At 43.1% G+C, this 10,869-nt stretch overlaps 1 long non-coding RNA gene across 4 annotated transcripts; it reads right to left on the bottom strand.

Moving 5' to 3' along the window:
* Positions 1-348: 348 nt before the first annotated feature.
* Positions 349-5,373, bottom strand: LOC108936523 (uncharacterized). 4 transcript variants are annotated; one of them, XR_001966289.2, is made up of 4 exons: positions 5,200-5,373; positions 3,210-3,993; positions 2,515-2,570; positions 349-2,195 (listed from the first exon to the last, which is right to left on the bottom strand). It is a non-coding gene; the product is annotated as an uncharacterized LOC108936523 (long non-coding RNA). The 4 variants fall into 4 exon arrangements; XR_001966290.2 differs by having other exon boundaries at positions 2,515-2,540; XR_001966291.2 differs by lacking the exon at positions 2,515-2,570 and having other exon boundaries at positions 3,170-3,993.
* Between the last annotated feature and the right edge of the window lie 5,496 nt (positions 5,374-10,869).

The raw sequence follows: 10,869 nt of genomic DNA, 5'->3' as shown, positions 1-10,869 counted from the left end.
CCAAAAGGCTAGAGGGAAACTGATGTTTTCATTTAGAAGGTACTAAACACAAAATGTACTTTAATAGCACCCACAGTCCTGTAACAAAGGTAATTTTTTGTGCTGCTGTGGATAAATGTATCTGCCTATACTTAACCTGATGCCATCGGCAGAATTAAGGTGCTACCGCCAATCATCTATCTTAAACCCAGCTCCAGCACAGGGTCTTTTGGGAGAACAGTTACCAGGTTTGTTCAGACCCATTCAGAACCATCTCGCTGCTGACACACAGCTGCAACACAGCACACAATGCAAACCCTCATCAGGGTTAGTCAACCAATTGTTACCACAGTTAGTACCAGTGTTAGCTTTCGTTAATCTGTCATTCGAGGGTGCCAGAAGAGAATGATTTACGTTTTTGTGAAGCGTTGCTGCGCGCACAATGAGTGGGTTGCACGGGTAGACAAGAAAACGACAGGCAAAATAACAGGTAGTGTAACTCAAGACATTCAAGCACGCACCAACAGATCAAAGATTCTGTAACAGAAACCTCATCCACACAGACAAATTTACACACCTCGCATTATATCTACACACAAACACACATACAGGTAAGAGCAGTGATGAAGTAAAGAGAAGACAAGGAATTGCTCACAGAGTCTGACAGCTTGGCTGATTATCTTGTCAACTTTAGTTTAAACTGGTTAATCTGTTAGTATAAGTTAGTACAGTTTCCAGTGTTTGTTAGTTGAAAAAATGCCCATGTGAAGTCGTCAAGGCTACAGAAGGAGCTCTTGCATGCACGTACCACAAGACAAAAAACACAGAGCAAAGCTCCCTTACCATACACAGTCAAACAGGCAGTCAGCACACTGAGGCCATCCAGCATTTCACATATTAGTACAGAGTAAAACAGCACTGTTAGCAGTCTTGTTAAGGGTTTGGAAATAGAGAACAGCCAGAGGAAGAAAGGTTGCTAGCAGGTATTAGCAGTAAAAGAACATCACAGCAGTAGTTTAGTTAGTGTGCAGTGTTAGTATTGTAGGTTAACAGAACAAGCAGAAAGTTAATAGGTTAGATAGTTAGGCATCTGCGTACATAACAAGTCACACAATAAGGGGTTAGCTGGTCCAGGTATAGAAACAGACGAGTCATCTGAAGAATCATGTTATTTCCATGCATATCCTAAACAAGCCCCCACACACCTATAACAGAGATGGTCTAAAAGGTAAACAGTTACCTGTGTCGCTGTGTCACATGCACTGTGAATGAAACTGGTTCTATCGTTCCATAACCACATTCTACAATTTCAAACACCTCTCTAAATCATTCACAAGCAGTGAAGCCGGCCCGACCATTCCTGTAGACCCTCGGAACGAGTGACCTGTGCACATTTGGGGTTAGAATATGGAGCTCTCACCCATGGCATCTCAAACCCCACTCAGCAAGCATCCATTCTCCCTGCATCTCAAATCCCACCCTCCTCTCATTTTCCCTTCACACCAGATTACAGTCAGCCTGAGGGGAATATGACATGTCAACTTACTGCATCTCAATTCAGATACCTTGAAAATTTCAGTATTTTGTCAAGTAAGTGCCTTTAGAAGGTTACCATTGGTAAATCAACATACCTTTCAATATCAATGATTATACATGACTGTGGTGGGAGTAAATCAGTTGCTGTATTCCAGTCTGCCTTAAATGTTTGTGGTCATCACCTTAGGCTGAAAAATGAGGTCCACGCATCCTTCACTGCCAGTATGTTTCATGAATTTGCCTTCCAAGGCTTGTGTGTGGTTCTAATTTTAAAGGCCTGTCCTTCTCAACATCACACCGCCTTTTGCTCTCTCTCTCTCACTTCAATAAAGCTCTATCATGGTTCACCTCCCCATATTTAGCCCCACTAATACAGCTGCTATGCATAATATTGGAATAAATATTCAGATTAAGACTGGGGTCAAAGTGGCACAGGGCTGAGTCTGGTTGTGCATCACTGACATCCTGGGAGCCGGTGTCCTGGCCCCTGGGGCATGTGCTTGTCTTTTATGATGACTGCAGGGAGGTGGGGGGAGGGGGTGCAGCCTTGGTTCCTTCTCCATAGGTAGCAGACCTTCCTGACCCTCCTAGGAGACAAGGCAGCATGATCCTCCTCAGCATCACAGCAACCCCTTGCTATACATCTTTGGGACTTCACCCCAGGATAAAAACTCCCAAACCTGTGGAGAGGAAGAGGCACATAGGTAACTGGATGTGTTGTGTTGAAAATGGAATGACAGCAGAATCACCAGCAAATGCTGGAAATGTGAAATATGACTACTGTAGATGTGCATACACAGACATACTTTCGTGACTCTAGGAATCTATCTTGCTGAACGAAATGTCAGTGTTCACTGGATGCAACACTTAATTCAGAAAGAGCAAAGAGCAAAAAGCACAACACTATGTGGCAAAGTCAGTAATATACATAAGGTAAACTCTCCCGGTAACTGACACGCAGTGAATACACCACCTCCACCACCTCCAGGCTACACTTACCTCCAAAAAAGGCCCTTTCTGGTTGACTTGAGAAGGCAAATATTGCATTTAGACAGCTGTAAAAGCAGATTACACTAATCTGAATGATTTGATTTCATATTTGCTCAGGCTACAGATTCAAATAGGCATAGGGACTCAACCTTATATAAATCCTCAGTGGCGGTATATTAAAGCACAAAGCAGTGCCTCTGTGACAGACACTTGAAGCACTAAAGACTGTACGTTCAAGAAGAGAAGGTGTGGAGCCCACTTGTAAAAACACAAGACAGTCCCTAAGCTGAAGCATACAGACACACACACATTATCTAAAACCGTTCATCCCATACAGGGTCACAGGGAGCCAGAGCCTAACCTGGCAACACAGGGCGTAAGGCTGGAGGGGGAGGGGACACACCCAGGACGGGACGCCAGTCCGTCGTAAGGCACCCCAAGCGGGACTCGAACCCCAGACCCACCAGAGAGCAGGACCCAGTCAAACCCACTGCGTCACTGCACCCCCCAGTATAGACAATACATGTTAATATCTTACTCAAGACTTGATGCAACCCAGGGAAAAGATTCAATGATGTAAGGATTCTTCCATAGTAGCACAATAAAAGTGTGAGAAACAAATGGTACATCAGTATTCTAAATTTAAAATAAATGAAAAATGCACCGAAGGGAGGGTGATGTGGCTTGCGGTCTGCACACCCCACCTCTTCAGATGATAAGTCTCGTTGGCAGTGTGTTCTCGTTGACAAGCTGGACAGATGGATAGACGGACAGACAACTTCCCACTTCTCCCTCCCATACAGCAGACTCCAGGGAAGCTCCCCTGGAGTGGGACAAATGAGAAGAGAGCAGCAGAGAGTGGAACACAACCTGGTGTTACTCCTGCCCAGGTCTGAAGGCTGCAGTCCCCTGGGCAGGAACCATCAGCAAGGAGGGATTTGAGATCCATCCCCTCCATCTGACAGAGGCAGTAGTCATCTGAGGAGGAGGGGGGCATTCTGCAGCCTTTTCACCCCTAAAAAAACAACACTTTCACTGGCTTTTCTCCAAGTATGACAGCTGCTCACATGATTGAGCTTCTCACTGTAACTGTACCAGGTACACCCCTCCAGTCTTCAGGGTTCCAGAACCTTGGATCAGGAGATGACTGTATGTGACATGGATAGGAACATTTCTTTCATTTCTGTTTTCACTGTGCACCCATTGTATTGGTGAACCATTATGAATGAATGTGAACAGTCTCAGAACAATACCCTGTGAAATGAAAGAGTTTGGATGAGACCGATGTTGGAATTGATCAAGGGGGAAAAGCACAACTGTACCTGAAGCCATGTAAGCACAGTAATGGTTCATCTTCCTTCACTGCGGGGAGTTTACGACTCTGGGAGGAGCTGTGACTCGGACCTCCCATGTTTTCCGCATGACTGCATCCACATCACCATGAATGAGGGTCTTCAAGTGGCCACGTGACCAAAGCAGGGGGCGAACCTGTTGGGTGACAGAAAAGCCAGGTGAGGGGCTTTGCAGGGGTCCGACACCCTAGGGAAAGAGAGGGAAAGGGCTTATCTAGTATCTCTTTAAAACATTAATCCTCACTGACATTCTGAGGAGCTTCACCAACCAAGAGGGCTCGTTTTTCCCAACGCTAATCTTTGAATTGTTCTGGTATCATAATTATAATTCGCTTCAGGGAATCTGAATCAGGCTGACTGTCTGCGTTACAGGGGATCATTCAAACATCAATTTGCCGGGGCTGCGCGGGAAAATGAGCTCGTCAGACGTTGACGACGAGAGCCTTTTTTACCTGCCCTTTCTCATAGGATTACGAAATGTCCAATTACGCCGTTTCCACATCGCGATAATATATATTGCCACCAGAAACGCTTTCTTGCAGCCAGAACCAAAGGAACTGGCTAAAGCGCGCGAGAAAAGAAGAATGCGCCTCAGATGGGGGAAAACAATGCACCGGCGGTGTCGAATGCTACTGTATTATTTATGGTGCTGCGGAGAAGGGTGCGCGCGCAGGTGCCGCGGCTCCGTCGCGTGCCGCTTACTTAGCGCGAGCTCTCGCCGGCGCCGCCGCATCCCATAACCCGCGTCCGTCGCATTTATCGCAACGTACAAAGCGTTCGCGTTCAAGAACCGAAGCCGGTGAACAAACAAGGTGCTCTGATTTACTCCCGTTTTTACGAAAATTCACTTACGATTAAGGCTCATTATTAAAACACGCGGTTACCACTGACTGCACGCCACGACGCATTGCAAGTAGTTTTAAAAACAGGGCAAAAATATTAGTCCTCCGTACATCCTTCCTCGGTAGCCCGCAGTAAAAAATGTACACTGACGACCGCGATTCTCAGAGTCAGTACATATAAAAACCACACCCAGAAACCCCGTGCACTAATACACTTCTTCACAAATTATTGAATTCGCCGCATTTCTTTTAAAACACAGCAGCAGCTCTTAGGATTGATGCTCCAGATTCTGGAATTCTTAATCTTATCCTCTCTCCTGAGCTTTTTTGATAATATCCGAATCGCATGTAAATTTAAACATTTTTTTTTTTTTTTAAAAAGTTGCAGGACCTTCATCAAATTCAAAGTGTTCGAAATGAATTCCTTTCATTGCCATGACGACTAAAGGCACCAAGCACCTCACTGTTCGACAAACAGACGTTGACGGTTGAGACTGTACCTGTGCCGCGTCGTCCTGTTTCCGACACAGCGACGTACCGCTTTTTCATTGTCTCGCTCCGCGTACGTGACCCTCGCTCCCGCGGTGCGCGCGCTCCTCTCAACTCTGCGTCTGAGGCACGCCTCGAGCCGCCGAAGCACAATATCAGTGGATTGCAGATAAAACTCCTCCCACCACATCTGTGTGTGTGTGTGTGTGTGTGTGTGTGTGTGTGTGTGTGTGTGTGTGTGTGTGTGTGTGTGTGTGTGTGTGTGTGTGTGTGTCGTCTTGAAAAAAAGGCAAGGCACATTTTGCGTTCTGACCTTTTCATCTCTGAAGATGTGATGAAGTAAAATGAAGGAAATAAACACCGGCTAAACACGCAGTCACGCGGGGAGATTGCAGCAATCAATGTTGTACCGTGATTTTTTCTTTTGCATAATAATTTTACGGTATGAATATATCCCGTCTCAACAACAACTTGCACCACGACGCGAAGAATGTGTTTCAGTATGCAGTTTAAAAGAAAAAAGGCTTTACGATCAAGGCCCGTCCGTCGTCATACCGCTGACTTTTCAGTCGCCGCCCTCAGGCAACAGAATGAGAAAATGCAAAATTACCAAGCAGTATTTACCTTTGTTCGTGATAGATTATATCTACAAAAACTGAAAAATTATGCCTCCTCAAAAACTGGCCAGTGGATAGTGAACGTCTGCTTTACATCATGTCTCATGTTACAAACAACTACAAATCTTCAAAGAGAGAAACATGATGATTTCTGTTTATCTAAGTGCATTTTCTTCACCATTCTTTCCCCACATTTCACTGCTGCAGTGTAAAAATGCCCTGCACCTTGCTTACCACCATTAGCTGGCAGCAAAACACGCTCAGAAAAGAAAGTTTATTTTATATTTGTAGAGGACAAATTCGCTGAAAATATATATATAGCTATATCCAACACTTTTCCAGGAACAACCCAGGAGACAAAGGTACACAGGGCTATTTACCATTACACTTGTACTGAAAACTGAAAGTGACTAGATGCTGATAAATGTCGCACGTTTATTTGATGAATAAATCCTATCTTCATGGCCAGATTTTTTGTGTCTTCTGTCGCAAATGAGAGTTATTAACATCAAGCACTTCCCACACTTCCTCCCGGTGTGGCCCTCCGTCGCACTCCTGTAATAAGAGGTTGCGGAGATGGCGTGTGTTTATTTTCAGTTGTTTTAAAGTAGACTTTGATGTTGCTTCAGGTTAATGAAACATATGTGACACACTAAGCTGTCGCAGTACGACCGCTACGAGACACTTCTAGAAACACGACCATTCTCGTTTACGTGGGCAACGAACAAACACAGTCAGGCCACGTTGCTATGGATTCAATTACTACATTATTCAGTGCTTCAAGTAAAAAAAATGAAATCGCTGTTTCAATAACTATGTATATTTGCAGAACTACCTTTGTTCAGTCACATCTTCTATTTTGCCAAACTATTTCTCTGGCCTACTAGGAATTATTTCCTCACTGCCAATTAGTCTTGCTTTATAGCGCATTATGAGATGTGGTCACAATTTCCAAGGATATACCTTTTGACGGGTTTTCAGATTTATTGGCAATTGTGGTCGGACTTGAGTGTTTATGCGTGTTTTTGAGCCGGACGTGATGGTGCAGTGGGTTTGGCCTGTGCCTGCTGGCTGGTGGGTCAGGGGTTTGAGTCCTGCTTGGGGTGTCTTGTGGCAGACTAGCATCCCGTCCGGGGTGTGTCCCCCCCTCCTTCAGTCCTTTACCCTGTGTTGCTGGGTTAGGCTCTGGTTCGCCGCCACCCTGCTCAGGACAAGTGGTTGTAGGCATTGTGTGTGTGTATGTTTCTGGATATGTTGTATGTGGCAAAATGAAGGTGCATGTATATTGTTTTCCTTGTGTATTTTCTATTATTCTGTGTTTTGTATAGTCATAATATGTAGTCTGGCTTTAAATATGGCATGGTCTAAAACGAGCAGAGCTTGTGGCATATAAGGTGGCCTTGAGGGCAGAGGTGATATGAAAGGTGGGCAACTGTACAGTGTGTTATGGTATCTGTCCGGCCCTGTTTTTTTTTAAAAGATAAAAACTTGAGTTAATAAAGGAAACGGAAAAAATCTGGCCCTGTAAAGAGCCTCCATTTTCCACAAGAATTTTGAAACCTTTCACTAGCACTGCACTTCCGCATCCACGAGTTTGCTATTTGAGAAATTGGTCGGCCCAGCGCTCTCTTTTCAGCAAGCTGCCCTCATCCACATCCATGGTGTGATGTAACACAATAAGTCAGTTCACTGACTTTGAGTTCACCGGTAGTCGCTTTGGAGAAAAGCATCTGCTAAATAAATAAATGTAAATGTAAGTCTTGTGACCAAGTGGTGCCGTATGTTACTGGTATAGAGACATCCTGATGTGCTGTTAATGAAGATGGAATAAGTCTATAGTGAATTCATTAATTTCTTACAGCTTTATCTGAGATACTTTACATAAAATTACCCTGTAATAAAGTCAAGGATTAAGATGCATTAAGTTTTTATTGATTGCAATGTAATAGCTGAATTTAAGGATAATTTGAGTTACAAATGTACTTCAACATACTAACGATTGGGATCAGATCAGAGTTTATTTTAATTTCTTGAGGCATGTGTTAAATTTGAGCCATTTCTTAATTTTTTAAAAATCTTTTTCATCTTTTCCCACATAACAGCATAAATTCTAGAAAACGTTGGATGTGCTTTAAGATGGTTCTTTTGAGTAATGACTTTTTTGTATCTCCCTCCCATACACAAACCTAACACTGCCCATGCTTTGAGAAACACTATCCCTACAGTGGAGCGAAATAAGGTGGTGGCAGCATCATGCTTAAAATAGTTTCTGTGTTGAAATAAAATATCAGAATACAAATCTTTAATGTACCATTTATAACTAAAGAAAATGAGAACTGGTCAAGGGTCTGAATACTTTTTCAAAGCACCATATACATCTACTCACACATATCTTCTCTAAATGAGCAAAGCAGTATCCTTAAAAATACACACCTTGCCGCCTAAAGATTTACTGCCTGACACCTGTTGTGAAGCTGATGGGAGATTAAACATGAAGCCAGCAGATGAAAAAATCGGAGATCACGTGGATGTGTGTGAGAGCCAACTGTGGCGTGTTAACTGCTTTTTATTTGCTGTAGGATGAGTGCCAGATGATGGTCTCAGTCACCATCTGCTGTCCTCTGGTTGTGAGGGACAAACACCTGTGTTACTGATAGCCACTCAGCAGGTCTGGCAAGTCTGCTACCATGGTGACATGTACCTTCCTGCATCTCAAAGGTCTGTAGTAGCTGTCATACAACCAGGTACCCAAAGGAAATGTAGCAACAGCCATCAGCAGTTCCCAACTTTCTTCATTTGTTACTATGCCCCTTGAAAGATGTGTACTCTTTTACTAAAATAAAAAGTTTAATGCAGGAAACTGTATAATTTTACTTAATCCCTTAATTTGTTTAAAACAACTGTGACTTGTGTTACACGTGAATGAGGCGCTGCTAGAGTTTTTTTTGTCTTTTCATTAGAGCCACTTAACTGAATGGAAACTGAAGGAGATTAATAATGTGGTGGATTAAGGAGAGCCAGTTATCCACATGCTGCAACAAAATGAGCACTGACAGATGTTACTTTTTATGTGAAGCAGCAGACAGTGAATTTGTCAGCGTGCAACCAATTGTGCAGCTCTGGAGTGAGTAGCGTTTTTTCACCCAGCTGTTAACTGCACCGTTTATACCCATGTACAGATGTGCACAAGTTTCTGAAGAATGAGCCTATGCATTTCCCCAGCAGGGGCCTTGGTGGGACTGGAGGAGGACATATGGAATAGGGTTTTAGGCTTAGACTGGTTAAGACAGCGATCTCAGGTGTGATGAGAAGGGAGGAGACAAATTGAGATCTGGAGGGAGCTCCACAGCATGACACTCGCTATCTTATCGTGTAAATAAATGGCTAATTTACAACTTAAACGACGGCTGCTCCATAATTCTAGGAATTGTACTCACTAATCCTCGTGTCAGCAAAGCTCACAACAAATGTAAACCTTAAGTAAAACACAAAACCTGTATTTCTTTTTGCTCTCACTGTAACAGCACGCTTTTGTTTGTACGAAAACACTGATGGTGTTTATGCCCCTGTGGGAATCAAAGGCCCAAAGCTTTGAAAGAGATTATGGTGTTGGTGCAATTTCCCGACAGCCTCCACTTCCACCCCCAAATCGTGTTCTTTACCATCACTCCAGTCTGCGTTGGACTCAAATCCCAGCCTGTATTCTTCAGCAAAACAACATTGCTCATGAGCTGTCCTTGAATCTTGAATATTTGAAATAGTTGGTTACCATGGCCACCATTCCAGTTTTTTCTTTAACAGTTCCTCCACATTTTATTCATTTCATCAGTGGTGATATACAGTGTTAATCAATTTATATTTTAATAAATAATTTTTCCAAATCTTAAACCATTCTATAACACCTCTACTCAGATAAGATGCTTTAGTGCACTGTCTACAACAGCTCTCCTATTATCAGCATTAATGTATCCTCTTGTCAGATGGTCTTTTTTGGAAGGTTATCTCTAGCGAGACAAAAGACTGGAAAAAAAAATACCGGCTCTGAAAGTAGAGTGTCGATTTACCACCTTGCTGTACTTATTGTGGGATTGCGGTACTCACCAACCAGTTTCCCATATATTTTACGGGATAGTCTGGTGAGTTTATATAAATCAATAATCTGACAATATTAATATTTATGAAGAATACAGTGCATCTACCACTAGAAGTGGTTGAGAAGCAGGAAAGATGCCAAATTAGAATAAACCAGTGTACCCAATCTTGCAGTTTAGTTTAGAGTAACTCGACACATGATGAAAGAACGTGCTGAAAGAAAGGGTGTGAGAAGTGAACATGAGAGACTGATCCAGGCACAGTAGCTCCACTGGTGTACAGCGAGTTCACGCAAGTTTATTTTCCATATTCCCTCCCCCCACAAATTAAAAACCGAGGGAGCCCCGAGTAAAGGTGACGCAAGACGCGACTGCGCTGTATTTGTGCGCACGAAAAAACCCCAATACCGCCACTAGAGGGCGTCGCGATTTTACGCAGTAATGTTAAACGCTGCATTAACTTTGCTCGACGTTATTAAAGAATCAAGCAGCAAGACAAACAAATATGTTCATTATTAATTATGTGTGCCTTTTTATGGACTGTAACAAACAAAGTGACAGTGAATAAGGTCTTCCATTCCAGGATGTGATTCAGAGATCTACATTGTTTCAGCGAACATATCAGATACAGATGATCAGTTACATAAAATCAGATACTAGTCTAACCACTGCTTAATCTAAAATTTACCAGGGCGCGAAAGCGCACTAATTAATAATATCGGTTTGAACAGATACTTGATCAAAAGTCTTGTGATTAACTACTCCGTCCCGCGTTTCATTCCTTCAGCCGGTCCTCTACTGCCGCGTTACTATTACTTGTCATTTCGTAACTGACACTTTAAATTTAATCCAGAATCATGCCGTACAGTATTGCCACTTATGTAAGTGGACATTTCTTGTACCAATGATTTCTTTCAAAACCATTACGTGACTTGTGACCACGTTGCCCAGGTGATGTGGTCGAATCCGTATG

The sequence above is a fragment of the Scleropages formosus genome, chromosome 6, assembly GCF_900964775.1.
Source record: "Scleropages formosus chromosome 6, fSclFor1.1, whole genome shotgun sequence".
Classification (NCBI taxonomy): domain Eukaryota; kingdom Metazoa; phylum Chordata; class Actinopteri; order Osteoglossiformes; family Osteoglossidae; genus Scleropages; species Scleropages formosus.
The sequence above is the reverse complement of the archived record's forward strand: the minus strand, read 5'-3'. Positions and strand labels throughout refer to the sequence as shown.